The 17,544-nt window shown below is 34.1% G+C and overlaps 1 protein-coding gene across 4 annotated transcripts in view; it reads right to left on the bottom strand.

Annotated features, from left to right (window-relative positions):
- Nucleotides 1-17,544, bottom strand: part of LOC138698012 (uncharacterized) — a 328,549-nt gene that overhangs the window by 206,128 nt on the left and 104,877 nt on the right. Inside the window, exon 3 of one of the 4 annotated variants that reach the window (XR_011331658.1) lies at nt 13,457-13,956. The exons of 2 other annotated variants lie outside the window; for them this stretch is intronic. The gene's annotated coding sequence lies outside the window, so the exon portion shown is untranslated. Of the gene's footprint in view, nt 1-13,456; nt 13,957-17,544 lie in introns of those variants that run through there. One more of the 4 variants, XM_069823701.1, reaches the window with a different exon arrangement.

The raw sequence follows: 17,544 nt of genomic DNA, 5'->3' as shown, positions 1-17,544 counted from the left end.
TGAGCCGTTAAGAGCAGAAGTGGTGTAAGTCAAAAATGGGTAATGAGGGTTAAAGTAAACATTCTGTAAAATAGAGTGCAAAGTAGCAATTAATATTCAATTTATTTAAACTATTAGTAGACAGTGGATATCACGAAGGCCATATTAATTGGTACTTTGCACTGTATTTTACAGAATTTCTACTTTAAACCTCATTACCCAATTTTGACTTACACCACTTCTGCTCTGAACGGCTCATAGTGAACAGTTTTTTTGAACTAGTTGCAAGTATGTATTACATGGTTGTTCATTGTAACGCTAACGCCTTCAACGTAGACGAGGGACATGAAAACTTGTGAGGTATATATTCTACCTACTTCATTTTCCACCGTCACTAGATTGTACTATTAACAGTAGAATATAACGAAGCACATTGACGTCGTTGTTTACATTCACAGTACGTCTGTCTACTTTGTTCAAGGAATTCTATAGCCAAGTTGTGCGTACATTGGTTGCTAAAGTGTCCCGGATCCTAAGCCTGATGATGATAATAAATTATTGAAAGAATTTTAGTTTTGTCCTTCAAATATGCAGAAATTTGTTCAGAATAAATGTACTTACCGTTCTGGAAAGTAATTTTAAAAAGTTACATTTGTTCGGATCAAATTTCTTTACATTTAAAGGACAAAACTAAAATTCTTTCAATCATTCATTATCATAATACACTGCTCTCTTAAATCGACTGAGCATATTGGGAATTAAATCAGTGGCTTTCCTGAAACACGTATGAAATGTTTCATATAAAATAATTTTTTTCTTGAGAAGGAAGCAAAAGCGAGCAAAATGGTATTAAACTTTTTTGTTTGAAATATCTGAAAGAATATCCCCTTGAAATTAATGACATTACTTATGGTTCATTATGTATGTATGTATGTATGTATGTATGTATGTATGTATGTATGTATGTATGTATGTATGTATGTATGTATGTATGTATGTATGTATGTATGTATGTATGTATGTATGTATTCTAGCATAACTGTTTTGTATAAAGCGGCGTAGGCCTGTATAACTTACTACACTAGTAGATACATGTGTGTTCTTGTCCTGACCTCTTCATCACATCTTTTTGCTTAGCGCTTAGCACATAGCAAAAACAATATTTTTAACGCTTTAAATTGCTAATTCGTTTTAATCCAAGACGCTCCGCTGATGCAACTGTTGACAAACAACAAATGTTAACAGCTAGTCTGACATTCAAGTGTGACTGAAGGTGAAGGCGTTACGTAAATCGAGACGTCATATTTTATTGGTAGAAGAGCTGTAAGAAAGGGGAATCCACTTATTCAAATACAAATTACAGTAGGCTCTATGCCTCGTAAGACCTGGGAAGAGGTGAAAAAATGCCTAGTACTGTAACATATTGATTCTTTATAAATAAAGATTAACGATGACGTTAATTACAGTTTGGGGCTCACTTTGGGGATCGGAAAAAATATCTCGGGAACTAAACGCGTATTTGCGTCAGAGGTCTGGAATAGTGACGCATCGAGTCGTGTGTTTATGTGGCTTCGTTTCTTCTGTTTGCTTTTTATTTCTTCGTTAAATTTCTTTTAAACTTTTCATCTATCTCCTCATATCTCATAATCCTCATCAGTGATTAATGTATAGAGGATTATTTAGACGTATTTTCCAAAATCAGATAAAATTAATTTATTTCTAGAGATGTAAATGAAGAACGTTTAAGTGTACATTGTTCAGTTCTCAGTTGAAACGTAATATTTATCACGTCTGTGCCTCAATCGTCAGGACTCTGGTCTTCCATCCAGGTAGTCCGGGTTCGATCCCTGGCCAGGTCCTGATGGAATTTGTGGTAGATATGCAGAATTCGTAATACAAAGTCTCATGGCTCCAGTTGGAAACAAAAAGATTAGATAAGTGAGAATTCCAATCATCTGCTCGGTGATAGAACAATAGGGATATCTTATGCGAAGTTTTACCGTTAGATGGCAGGAGCGTTCCATGCGACACAGGGCTATATTATGCAATATGCTACAGTTCATTACGTTTTCTGTGCGTGTCAAAATTATATTTATAATTATTTTATATAACCTAGTATAATTTAATATAATTCTGTATTTTCTTTCCTCATCTAATTTAATTTACAATAAATAATAGCGTAAACTTGTATATTACTGAGCTATTCCCCTTAAGAGATGGATGGGGAAATCCGCAGTATGCAGAATATAGATACGAGTAAATTGAATGTTCATGAACCTAAACGAGAACTTTGAGAACGAGTTGCACGAATAAAAAAAAGAAGGATATTTGTCGAAGGTGAATATTGCCTCTTTAACCATAAGTATTGTAAATAGATACCGTACGCAATAAACAGGATATGCAGCCACCAATTTTTTTTTAAGCAAGGGACTATGGGGCTTCAATTCTTCGTACTTTTTTCTCTAATTGCAGAAAGAACAAATGCAATTTTTAATAGGATGATACAATATGATCGCAATTTCGGTGAAGTCCGGAGGGCCCAATTAGTCAAATCCACTTTCCTGACCTTCACGCTGGGATCCTTTGGGATCTTTTAAAACGTGAAAGAGAGAGTGGTGTGCAGAAAGCAACGGGATGCTATTGCATTTATCTTTCCCATGAAAAACTGCAAATATGGTACGCCTATGATAAGTCTTTTCGTGGCAAAATATTCCGGACATAACTAGCTAATAAGAAACTGCCTACTGAATGATGCATTGGAAGGAATGGTGAAAGGGAGAAACGTTCGGAGCAAAAGAAGATATCAGATGATAGACAACATTGAAATATATGGATCATATGCGGAGACTAAGAGGAAGACAAAAAAACAGAAATTGGAGAATGCTGGGTTCGCAGTGAAAGACCTGCCCTTGTCCAGAAAGTTATGAATGGAGTTACTATATACCGTAATAAATACCAATAAAAGTGACAATATAAATAATGTGCGCATAATAAATAATAAATGATAGGCGCATCCATTCTAAGTAAGAAATATTCTCTCAAGAATTGATACCTTCTAGGAGATTATTGGAGCCAGCCCTACCATTCGGTGGGAGGCCCTTGTCCTGAGGGATTTATCATTATTTTTAATGAAGGTAATGGTCAAAGTGTTGCTTGCGCAATCTTATAAACGGACCAGAAATCACCACTGGTACATTACATAGAAAATTAGCAATATTTCATTTGTTTCCAACATGGCAACACTACTTTCAAGTGAAATAGTGTTAATTACAGAACTGTATAGTATTTTCAAATAAGAATATCTGTATGTGTTGACGATCTTGTCGCAACACAACTTTTATTAAATGAAGCTTGTTACTGGAACGGTTTTTCTATTCCTCGAATAGAATGTATGTTACTGGCCTTGTTCTCCCACATTTGTCTCGTGGCTGGTACTCTACAAGATACGCCTGTGCTGTCAAGCCGTTGAGATTAAGTATTTATAAAACACAAATCGTCGATACAATGTATATCAGGCATACTAGATAACACGACAAATAATAATGGATGTTGTGTTGCTGTATTTCATGTGATACAATGCCTGCTAAACTCTTATGCCAATACCTACAACATCAATTTATTAACAACAAAATAGTTATTTATCGTGTTGTTTATGAATGAATGAATAAGTAAATAAATAAATAAATGAATAAATAAATAAATAAATAAATAAATAAATAAATAAATAAATCAGTCTTTATTTTAGTGAGTACAAACGTATGAAGGATCCACGGAAAGAACATGCTAGTCACTTTATGTTGATTTTTTATTGTTGGTCCCATCTGCTAGTTTATAAAGTGAACTAGCTTTCTAGTACATAAATCAGAGTGTAAATTAAAATAAATGGACTTGTAAATTCATAACGTCTTATGGGTATATTAAAGTTAAAAAATGCTCCCATGAAAAATTTAAGAAAAGTGATATAGTGTGTTCTTTCCGTGGACTCTTCAAATGCTATATACATTGTAAAAGTGCAGTAAAAATATAATAAAATGACATTTGAAATGAATTAAGAAGCATTAGAATGGACAGTACAAATAAAATAAATCTAATTAATTTACAATATTTACACTGCTATCAAGACATTCCCTAATATTGTAAAAGGATTGTCAACAAGCCATCTGTACAATAAATTCTTAAATACATTAACATTTGAAGTATTTATTTCTAGAGGCAACTTGTTAAATAGTAAATTTGCCATCGAAGTTGGAGAACACTTCTACTTGGTTAATCTAACATAAGGTTCAAACAAAATATAATTTTGTCTAGTTGGATATTTATGAACATCGGATTTAGTCTTCTAGGGTGCTATGCATAGACATATCGCTAGCCCGCGCTACGAGCGTGCTAAACTAGCCCCGGCTATCGACTGGTACTTGTACAGGACTCATCATAACATATCGCTAACACTGGTTTATGAATACGAAAAACGTTAGTTCGCTGATCATCCACCGGACGCCCTCGCTAAGAATGTCTATGAATATGGCCACAAATATTTTAGGGCCATATTTATAGACATTCTTAGCGTGGGCGTCCGGTAGATGATCAGCGAACTAACGTTTTTCGTATTCATAAACTAGTGTTAGCGATATGCTATGCTATGAATCCTGTACAAGTAATCAGTCGATAGTCGGGGCTAGTTTAGCACGCTCGTAGCGCGGGCTAGCGAAATGTCTATGCATAGCACCCTTAGTGCTTTTTTTTTAGTGTTAAGAATATCATTGTAAACATATTGATTTCTTACAGTTAAAGTTGTTTCACTTCTAAATAATTGCCTGCAAAGAGCATCATAAGGAGAATTAGTCAATTTCGTAAGGCCTTTTTTTGTAAAATCAAAACTTTTGATTCAGCACAAAGTACGATGAATATTAAGGGGTTAGGTATAGCTCACAGCGGTAAAATTTTTGGAAATATTCAACATTTTTTTCCTCCATTACTGCATCTTGTACAATAATGAAAATTGGTATGTGTCCTTATGCTATATGAAAAAATATATTTAAGATTAAAAATATATATATATATATATTTTTTTTTTTTTTTCAAACTTCAAATATCACTGTGCAGTGATGAAGCGTTTCCTTCATAACTCATAAACTTGTTAACTTTTTCACGTTCTCTCTCTTTTATTTTATTGCTGAAACTCATGTTTACAATATTATGCTCTTTCAACTACATTTCTTAATAAACATAATTCTTTTTATTTCGTGTTAGATATTTGACCATTTTTTAAAATGAATTTATTTTTTATCAGACAATCTATCAAAGGTAGAGAAGTGATTTTGCATCATATTGTAGATATGACATGCATAAATATTCACAAAAAATTTCATCAAAGAATGTTGGATACTTTTTGAGTGATGAGGGAAATGCTTCATCACTGCACAGTGAACTTTGAATTTTGAAAAAATAAAAAAACAATTTTTTTTAATCTAAAAACATGTTTATCATATAGCAGAAGGACAGTGTTTTACACATACTAATTTTCATTATTGTACAAGATACAGTAATAGAGGGAAAAAAATGTTGAATATTTCCAAAATTTTACTCCTTTAAGCTGTACCTAACCCCTTAAAAAATATAAAGGAAAAAAATATGTAGGCTACTCTACAAGGCCTACATGTCATGAAAGCACTTGGGGAGGTATGGAGGTAGAGCATCATGCTTTCTTGACCTCAAGAATAGCATGAGGTGGTGTAAATAAAAATGTACCAGAATTAATACATCAATATTTTAAAAAATAAATTAAAAAATCATTTTTATAAATGTAACACAAATTAAACTATATTTTCTCGTTACGCAAAACTCTGCCGAGAAACTCATTCCTGATAAATACATTTAAATTATTTAAGTCAGTATGTCCTTAAGCCAGACCTAAGCTGACCAGAAGCTGTATCAGAAGATGAAGCTGCTTCAGTTTGCGGAAAAAAAAAAAAAAAAAAAACTTGTGTGGCAACAAAAAATCAGCAGTGATCTTGCATTTATAGGAGAAGATTACTGTGTTTTGCCGGAAGCCATTAGGAAGTTGTAGAAAAGAGGTGACCCACTGGTGTCTTTCATAGCGAACATCGAAGATATTATGTCAGTTTCTGGAAGCACTGATTCAAAGTGTTGACTGTTAGTGAAAAGTGTAAAGATGTGATGAGTGCAAGAAAAACTTAAATGTACCGTGATGTTTTGAAAGATAAAATTTATAGTGTTACTGATATGAATCCATCCATAATAGCAAGTTTTAAGTACGCTCCAGTCACTTCAGTGGAAGTAGAACCATCTTTTCAAAAGACGAACAACGTTGTTTCTGACAGGCGATTGATTATAATAGTTGAGAACTTGAAAAATACCTAGTTATAGCATGTAACAAAGCATTAATTAGCATATATTAAAATACTTGTTAGGAGAAAATCCACAAACGATTAAGGAAAACACGGGAATTTTACTTGAAACAAGTAAAGAGATAGGTTTGGAAGTAAATCCCGAAAAGACGAAGTATATGATTATGTCTCGTGATCAGAACGAAATAGAAATATAAAAATTGGGAATTTGTTCATTGAAAAGATGGAAAAATTCAAATATCTTGGAGTAACAGTAAGAAATATAAATGGCACTCGGGAGGAAATTAAACGCAAAATAACCTGGAAATGTCTATTACTCGGTTGAGAAGCTTTTAACATCCAGTGTGCTGTCGGAAAAGCTAAAGTTAGAATTTATAAAACAGTTACATTACCGGCTACTTATGGTTGTAAAACTTGAACTCTCACTTTGAGAGAGGTACAGATGTTATGAGTGTCTGAAAATAAGGTGCTTAGAAAAATATTTGGGGCTAAGAGAGATGAAGATACAGGACAATGGAGAAAGTTACATAACGCAGAACTGCACACATTGTATTCTTCACCTGACAGAATTAGGAACATTAAATCCAGATGTTTGAGATGGGCAGGGCATGTAGTACGTGTGGGTGAATCCAGAACTACATGTAGAGTGTTAGTTGGAAGACCTGACGGGAGGTCGAGACGTAGATGGAGGATAATATTAAAATGGATTTGAGGGAGGTGGGATCTGATGGCAGCGACTGGATTAATCTTGCTCAGGATAGGGATCGATGGCGAGCTTATGTGAGGGCGGTAATGAACCTCCGGGTTCCTTAAAAGCCATTTGTAAGTAAGTACTGTAATACTGAATTACTATTTTGATCATTTTACTGCACAGTTTCATAATTTTTAATATCTGTTTTGATTATTTTAGTGCCTATTTGCTGAATTTTACGTCCTATTTGATTGCCTATTTCGACTACACTAAATGCCTGAACTCAAGACTCTAGTAGTCACAATATATTTTCCGTGCACTCTTCCATATTTAACAGTAATTTTTTATATTGGACCAAGTTAAAGACTATGTAGCTTACAGCACATTCAATAGAGAGTATTATTTATACATCGGTTATTTATTGGAAGTTAAGATAATTATTATCGTGGTATGGAATACACTCGTTATTTGATAGCTTTCTCATCTAGTAGGATAGTCTCCCATTGTGGCCTCCAACCTACGGTCTTTCGTGCCTACTTGTGCACGATTCCTTCAAATCCTCAGGGCCGTCATAGTAAGTTATTAAATAATTTTAAGCTGGAGTAATGCCTGGTTTTATTTATTTTGAAACTCTTTCACTGTAGACCACTTTGCCCAAATTTTAAGCCAAATTATTTTTTGTATATTTTAAATGTAGGTATAATGAAATAAATAAAGAGATTTCACTCTTTTATTTAAATTGTTATTAGGGTTATTACTCGTACAATCTAAACTTTATACGGGCAGCTCTATTAAAAAAATATAGGAAATTATATTAACATTATACCTCGGATTGTAGATTTTTATGTCTGAAGGAATAAATAAAAAGCATTGATGTAGGTACACGTTTCATGAAAAGTTATACCACTTGGCAGAATTTAACTGTTGATTGATATTAGAGGAGAAAAACTCTCTCCGGCGCACAGTGGTCTAGAATGCAAATTTAGCGGGACATATTAATAACTTTTCAGCTACCGAACAGATTTTTATGAAATTTTACACAGTAGTTACAGGTAGCATATATGTTTTGTATGCAAGCTCTCGTTACGTTGGTATAAGGGGAACTACCGCTTATAGGGGGGGCGCATTTAGACAAAATTAGAAACTTTTCTCCTATCTGACAGATTTTTATGAAATTTTACAAAACAGTTACAAGTAGCATATATGTTCTGTATACAAGCTCTGATTACGTTGGTATAAGGGGAACTACCCCTTATAGGGGGCGCAATTAGACAAAATTAGTAACTTTTCTCCTATTTAACAGATTTGTATGAAATTTTACACAGCAGTTACAGGTAGCATATATGTTTTGTATGCAAGCTCTCGTTACGTTGGTATAAGGGGAACTACCGCTTATAGGGGGGCGCATTTAGACAAAATTAGAAACTTTTCTCCTATCTGACAGATTTTTATGAAATTTTACAAAACAGTTACAAGTAGCATATATGTTCTGTATACAAGCTCTGATTACGTTGGTATAAGGGGAACTACCCCTTATAGGGGGCGCAATTAGACAAAATTAGTAACTTTTCTCCTATTTAAGAGATTTTTATGAAATTTTACACAGCAGTTACAGGTAGCATATACGTTTTGTATACAAGCTCTCGTTACGTTGGTATAAGGAGAACTACCCCTTATAGGGGGGGCGAAATTAGACAAAATTAGTAACTTTTCTCCTATTTAACAGATTTTTTTTTTTATTTTACAAAGCAGTTACAAGAAGCATATATGTTTTGTATACAAGCTCTGATTACGTTCGTATAAGGGGAACTACCCCTTATAGGGGGCGCAATTAGACAAAATTAGTAACTTTTCTTCTATTTAACAGAGTTGTATGAAATTTTACAAAGTAGTTATAGGTAGCATGTATGTTTTGTATACAAGTTCTCGTTACGTTGGTATAAGGGGAACTACCCCTTATAGGGGGGCGCAATTAAACAAAATTAGTAACTTTTCTCCTATTTGATAGATTTGTATGACATTTTACAAAACAGTTACAAGGAACATATATGTTTTGTATATAAACTCTGATTACGTTGGTATAAGGAGAACTACCCTTTATAGGGGGCACAATTAGACAAAATTAGTAACTTTTCTCCTATTTAACAGATTTGTATGAAATTTTACAAAGTAGTTACAGGTAGCATGTATGTTTTGTATACAAACTCTCATTACGTTGGTCTAAATGTAACTACCCCTTATAGGGGGGCGCAATTAGACAAAATTAGTAACTTTTGACCTATCTAACAGATTTTTATGAAATTTTATACAGTAGGTACACTTAGTACATTTGTTTTGTATACAAGCTCTGTTTACGTTGGTATAAGCAGAAGTGCCCCTTACAGGGGGATGCATTTAGACAAAATCTTATGGGGGAAAATGTAACATTTTAGGCACCTTTTGGACACTCGGGAAGCTTATTTGGTACATAATTAACAAGTTGTCATCTTGAATTCCCTGAATTATACTGCCGAAGCAGATTCGGTTCACAGATATTGAAATAACTGCAACTGAGAAAAATGTCACTACTGCACCTCGAAAGAATAGTGCTCATAAATTATTACTTCCGCAAATCTGCGCACCTTAAGACTAGATTTAAAATAGAGTTAAATAGTGGAGAAGTGAAAAAAAAAAACATTTTTGGACGAAGCAAAGGGTTTTTTTTTTTCTCTACCTTAGCAAAGTCTGCACTCAATGGTTATATTTGTATTTTGTCCCGTGTCCATTCATGCTAATGTGACATGCTATAATAACATTAAATGTAACAAAAACAAACAGTGTTACATACCTAAAGAACTACTTGACACGTTGGTACCAAATATGAATGGAATCGACCACTTACAACAGAGTTACAGCACAAGGAAAACGGCAGACTCGCGGCGCTTGCTGAGTAAGAATGCTGGGTGGCGAAATGTGGCATGTTACCGGCCTCTTATCTCGCTCTGCAGCCACCTCCGCTGATTAAGATAATCAATTGAGTGTTACTCAGTTATATAGGAAAAATAATTTAAGGGTTTAATTTCATTTTTTTACATGTCATTTTTCCGCATTTGTCCTCCTAAATATGGATTTTAGACACTGTGCGGCGCCGGGGATCAAACCTGGGTCCTTGGTTCTACGTACCAAGCGCTCTAACCATTGAGCTCGCCGAAGTTCAATCCACAGCACCGGATCGAATCTCTTTCCTCCAGTGTTTTACCCTTTGTGGCCGGACTCCAAGTTCGATATGTATGTTGACATTTATATTAAGTCAACTGCCATTATACAAGGAGCGCAGTGATTTGAGTGACTTGGTGGTCGGGACTCCACAGTAATATGCACTGTTGGGCGAATAATCAAGTAAAGTAAAGATATATTCTGTAGGACCAAAAAATTAACCTTTACTTGATAGTTTAACTGTGTCAAAAATACTTATTTTACACATTAGTACCTATTTTGTGTTTTTGGGCCTAAAATTTCCTAAATTAATATTTCGGAGATCTTTTAATTTTCTGGACACATACGAAGTTAAGTTGTAAAGTCTTATTTTAATTTATGAAGTTATTTGGAACTTGGTTTCCACTTAGGCGTTGTCAGATATTTTCTAAAATTTGATGCAATATCGCTGCTCAAGTCGTTTCTTCATTTGACAATTCGACGGGGTGTCCACTATACTCCCTCACTCATAGGCCGACTGCCAACGACTGACCCATTTTGCTGGTGGAAAAAAAATTTCACGCATGCGCATGATGTCCCCTACACATCTCCACCGAAGGGCACCTATCGTGCTTCATTTGTTTACGCGGGAAAAATTAATGTTCGATATTTTTTTTAACACATCACGTATATTAAACTTAGTAGTACTTGATAATATTTAAAGTTATGTTAATAATTTTTTTTAACTGTTGACTTTTAATGTTTCCCTAAATATAAAATATGTAACATTTAGAAATTAAGACATCGAAATAATGTACAAACATGGCAATAATTTTACTTTGTGGTTAATAAATAGATTTACTATAGTTAATTAACTTAATCTGTTTTATTATTTCATATATCTTATATCCATTTTGCTGTTAATGATCGTGATATTATATGGTGTTACATGTTTTGAAAACCTAACGTAATATTTTTAGAACCTATTTTACAATTTTACTGCTTATTTAAGTGTCTAAATCTACATTTTTAGAGTATAAAAGTCCGAGGTCTAATTATTATTCCTTTACATTCTTATTGTAAGACGTCGCTATCAACATCACAGTCATCTCCATTATCGTCTACTACTACTTGCAAGAATTGTCATCTTGCTTGTTCGCCTTTGAGGATTACAGAGTTAACCGGTGTATATTAAAAAGTAGTGCAATTGCGTTCATATAGGCTATCCACAAGGCCATCGCCTATTACGAAACAGGATAAATAGCGAATAAAAACAATATACACATTCAATATCTGTAGAAGTTAATAAGATAACGTTATTGAAAACATGCTTTAAACATTTTCTATAGCTTGAAAATATCGGTACATAAGTTAATATATTATGTCCAAACTATCAGTTACATTCTGATAATCCGGCAGCGGATTTTCCTTCCATATTCTGAGCATTAGCTACACAATCAGTCTAGACATTAACAATAAGTGACATGTATGTTGTATCGGCATGCAGAGAGCAGTAAACAACGTCTCTCTAGGTACAGTCGGTCACCTTTAAAGTTGTACCTATACTCAAATACAATTGACAAATGTACGAGTGCATTGTTTAGAATGAGCAGTATTGTTTTTTTTTATTTACAGTATGGGCCTTATTGATAATGAATTAAAATTGAACAACATGAATGAGTATGACAAACATGAAAACAATATAGGCCTAAGTTGATAAACTAATATTTGCAACATAAAACATATTTACGAGTATGGCAAATATAAAAAGAAAACAGTATAGTACGAGTATTAATATATTATACAAAGAGGAAGGGAACTTATACATTAATTCACAGAGGTAATAAAGTCAATGTGAACAACTTTTGTCAAATAAGTTTTCTTTTATACGTCCAATAGTTTTGAAAATATGAAACGTAACGAGTTCCAAAACTACAAAGAGTACTTGAGGTCATTGTTTCGCAGTGGGGTTGGGTGTAACTCGAATAATCCACTCCGCAAGACTTGCGAAAGGAGAATGTAAACAAAAACGTCTCATCACATACGTTTCGATCAAATTACTGTAGATCAAAACTTGAAGTGTTCAATGAATTAATTACGCAAATTGTTAGGTTTTTAATATTCTTTACTGCGCTATAACCTCTTTAACTCTATTTAATACAATGAAACAGTGTATGCTGATTTCTTTACTTTTTACGTAATTACGAAATAGTAAAGAATGTACATTCTTATAGACCAAAACTATTTCCATTAAAGATTCCTTTACATTTCATATAAACCCAAAATAACATTGCGAATACACATTCTGTAAGTCAATCTTCATTTTAGTTATTATCTTAAAAAAAATAAAAATAAATTAATTTAGTAAAGACATTAAGTTTCAGTAATGTTAAGTTATGTGTTAAGAGTGTTACGTATGTACAGTAATTAAATCGAAACATATCTAATCAGATGTTTTTGTTTACATTCTCCTTTCGCAATTCTTGCGGAGTGGTGTTACACTCACCCTCACTGCGGAGCAATGACGTCAAAGAGCACTGGTACTCTTTGCAGCGTTGCAACACTTTGCATTTCGTATTCTCAAAACCTTTGGACGTATCAAAAAACTTATTTGACAAAACTTGTTCCCATTGACTTGATCTATTACCTCTGTGAATTAATGTAATAGGTAGGTTCCCTTTCACTCTTGAGTGTTTTCTGAGTTTCATAGCACTCATGACTGCATTTGTTGCAATAAACAATAATATACCGTATATTATAAGAACGTCAAAAATAAATCCCTTGCATTTTTCGGTTAGACAGCTTTGTATTGAGAGAAAGATCTTTTCATAAATGATGACCTGGTAGAAGCGTACTGAGAGGCATCATTCTCATCTGGTTCGTCTGTTAGTAATTTATTTCTCAAATTACACAATACTGAATAGTCTGTATTTTTGTGCACAACACTTTCGAATTTCCTTTGAATTTATTCGGCAATGGGCCTCTTTGGTTCTTTCTTGAGAGATAGTACTGCTCCTTCCATTATGCTGATACTTCCTGGCATGGCTAAGTTTGATGATTGTAGTTTGTTTATGGCTAGGGAATATCTTTGGAATTCTGTTAGATAAGCAACATATCTTCTTTTAATTGTTAAGATATCAAATTTTCACTGTTTTCACTGTTCAATTTTGGAGATATCAAGTTTTCCACCGTTCCCACTGTTCAATTGTGGAGATATCAAGGTTTATATTGTATTCACTGCAGCATATTCGTGGTAATGAAATAGACTATGTCGAATGTCTGATAATTTTGAGACTGATGAAGTGCTATTTCTGTCCAGTTGCACTGCCGAGTGAGTGGGTGTGGAGCCAAGGGAATTACAGGTACTTTTCCCTTGATAATTTTATTCCGGACTGAGCCTATAGTAATATATTATTGATATTATAGATATATCTGTCCATCCTACAGCAATCTACGGAGCCAATACGAGAAATCCTCTTTCACTGCACGAAGATACACAACTGTGTTGTAATGTACAACTTTTAAACATGAAATGAGTGTACGACAGTTGCAGATTATTGCGGTCGGTGCTTCGCTCCGTACGCCAAGGGACGTAAAGTCTTTTCGCGTGTAGAGACCAGGCTTGCTGAACCCGTAAGTAGGGGAAATATGACGTCAGCCTCACTCCAATTCTATTGGGGATGATCGACTTCCGCGTAGAGTTGTTTACATTCTCTGCCCGTGCAAGGTCCATCAGTGGCGACACTGTAATTTTCAAAAAAGAATGTAATAAATTAATTGTATTTATAATGCGTTATCTCGTTTCAAGGTTTATAATTATGCTAGATTTCCTGTCGGTAGCTTTTAGATTTCTTTGTACCTAACCTGCTTTAGATTTTCGAAAACTTTCCTCCTATCATTACCTACGGAAACATAAAATTATAGCATTTTAGTAATGACCATTGAAAATCACTATTAATTTTAATTCAAAATGAACACAACGAGTGACGTCCTTAATTTAACAGTATATACAGTAAATAAATAATCAATATACAGTTCGTAATAATGAACATACCCGAAAGTTTGTGCCTTCCATAATTCCTAATATGGGCTTTGTTGAAATGTGGTTTAATATTGAAATGACGAGTAGAAATAAATTGGATGGGACACAGTAAACAAGCAATTCTTTCGTCTTCTTTAACAACAAAATAATTATATTCCCATTTCCTTTGGAATTAGTATTTCTTCACTGGTTTAGATTTTGCCATGTTCCAGTTCTCTTTAAACTGCAGTGCGCATATTGTGTGTGTGTGTGTGAGTGTGTATATATATATATATATTTTTATTTATTTATTTGGCTGGAGTACGTTATAATGTTGAATGACAGCATTGGCATCCGGTCATACAGCTATCACTCACTTATCAACGTACAATTTATTTATCGTCATATTACTAGTGAAACCAGTTAAGACCAGTAATGGAAGTTTTGTAAAAACAGAAATTAAAACTTTATTAATGCACGAAAAATCATAATAAATTGAAATAAAGTAATTGGTTTGTTGCCTGCATGCAACATTTCGGACTTATTTCATTTCAGTAGAATACAGAGCACGGAAAGACAAGTCGGGGACTGTACCGTATTTAACTTATTTTACACAAAAAGTGGACTTAATCGCTTTACTAGTAAAATGACGATATATAAATAGGTAGATCTTCTTACATTATATGCACACATACATTTTAAATCTATATTACATGTCTTTTAACTTATTTATTTCCCTCATTCATTTTTCTCTTACTTTATAAAGGTATGTTTCTAAGGATTTTATTATCTGTTCATTTGTAATTCTTGATAGCGTACTGTATACCTGCTGCCGCGAGAATGAATGTTGATGCAGCCGAACGTAACTAGAACGCTATGACTGCACTGGTAGAAAAGGTGGGTGGGGTAAGAAGGGGTAGTAAGGCAGTCGCTCTGAGGAACTACAGTTCTACAGGTCCGCTGTATGCTGATAATCAAAGTGTCGAGATACGGTATTATGGATTAGATTTGGTTGTTTTTCGACGTTCCTACAAGAAATAATATGACACTTCCATTATATGAGATAACTAAAATTCCAGAATCGCAATTCAGCAATTCAATGATATCAGAAAAAAGTTGAAGGCCTAGGTAGAAGTTGAATCCACGACTGTATCATTCACGCATTGTCCAAGTTGTCTGCATAATAGTCGGCCAGATACAAAGTCCAAGAAAATAGGGAATGGGGAAATATGAAGAAAGCAGTGTTCCAGAGATGTCTTTTGTAACATAACAAAAAAGCTGAAGGTAGTGAATAGGATTTCTTACGGTTGAAAAAGCCACAAAACCAGAATGTTGCGCTTGAGGCAGAAAAAGTAGCATTCCTCGAAGACAGTTCAAGACGACTCTTCTCCATCGCTGCAAGGTAGCGTTGTAACTAAAACTGTTCATCTTGCAGGTCTTAGTAAATGACGAAGCGAGAGAAAATGAATGGACTACACACATCATGTCTCGTAGTTCGTTATGATTTTTTCTGCGTATTAAGGTCAATTATGGAGTTACGTTACTCAAGAAAGACTGCGAAACATATTTCCATACATTATCACACTTCACTACTGTATGACATTTCACAGCTAATTAGATACAGTGAACTTATAAAAATAATGATTACAGTTTAAGAAATTTGGAGTTTTTGGCTGTTATAAAGGATGGAAGTGATATTACTGTAACTGTAAAAATTGAACGAGCCAATAGAATATACAGTCAACTCCGGATATAGTGAACCTCTGCGGACTTGCATATTTCGTTCACTATATCCGAAGTGTCTCTCCCCTAACCTTGAATGTCTGAAATGAATGAAATTGTGAAAAAGAAAATTAAAATATTTCATTTTTGTGGAATGGATTACACTGTATACTGTTACTCACAGTTGATTTACTTAAACTATGGTTTCGACCCTTGCAAAAGACCACATTCAGTGTCACTTATAATATTCGCCTTAACTTATCTTCCAAAGAAAAGACTTCACGCTTCAACATTTTTATACAGTACATTCACTGTTGGAATACTAGATCAGGTAGAAATGACAAACGCTGTTATGGTGTAATTTCGTACTCAGCTTTGGAATTTCCTGGATCACTTAATGGAAACTGAGAGAGGATTGATGGAGTTTTAAAGTCATCGAAATCTTACCTTCATTTATGCTCTGGACATAATAGTAGATAACCAGCTCATTTCTCTGAAATACCCTGCTGGGTGAGACATAGATTTTCTACTGGCATTCTTCAAGACTGGAAAAATGTCCTACAATCATGGCAGAAGAATATCTTAAAAGGCTGCATTTTCAGCTTGGCCAAAAGATCTAGATGTGATTCTGGACATCTGGACATAATGTCCGTTCCCTTTTAATACAGAAGACAATTTCATTTTCCGCTGTTTTGATGCTGTCAGTCACAATGGAAATGTTTCGAAGAAACAAAAGGCAACCCTTTGACGGTGGGGGATTAGAAATAACAGTAGAGTAGAGTTGCTGACTAACTTCCTAATTTTATTTAATTCTAACTCTTAATTTAAAAACTGTTTACACACACTAAAATATCACATCATTTGCTATTACTATCCACTACAGATTAATCAGCAGGCCTATTAGATATTTATTTCACCACTGCCTGAGAACAAAATGCCAACCCTTCGACGCTGGAGTGAGACAAGGTCGTCACGCGTTGCCTGGATTTACAGTACAACCATAGCCATCTCTAGAGAGGGCTATGGTACAACTCATTGTCTAGGAATCACTAATCCTACCTTTGTCCTTTGACTAAAGGAGGAAGAAACTTAGAATGTTCTTTTCAACACATTCTTTCAATTTTATACAAGAAGGGCTGACTTCAAATAAGAATTTGTCAGGATACAAGGTTCACTATAACCGAAGCGAGGTTCACTATAAACGGAAATATTAATGTACTTTTTAATGTATGCGGGTCCGGACCAACGATTTAGGTTCACTATAGCCGAATGTTCACTATATCCAGAGTTGACTGTATTAAAATATATAAAAATGCTAATATGCACGGTTTAATTAGAAAATTAAGTTGAAATTCTGTGTAGCTTGGCAACAGCTTATCGCCGAATCTCATACGAAAACATATATTCACTCAGTATAAATAGTATCGTTTCGTCCTTGGTCACCGCACTAGGGTTAGTAGACTTTCTAATGGCAGGAAGTAACGATACATGTTAATTATTTTATTTATTTTTTAAGAAAACCGTCCATTTTATTTAAAAACTGCAAAGGGATAAATCATTCCCTATCAGTTACTGCAATGATAAAAGTA

This window comes from Periplaneta americana, chromosome 1, assembly GCF_040183065.1.
Source record: "Periplaneta americana isolate PAMFEO1 chromosome 1, P.americana_PAMFEO1_priV1, whole genome shotgun sequence".
Taxonomy (NCBI): Eukaryota; Metazoa; Arthropoda; class Insecta; order Blattodea; family Blattidae; genus Periplaneta; species Periplaneta americana.
Note: the sequence above shows the minus strand (reverse complement) of the source record. Positions and strands in the feature narration are given on the sequence as shown.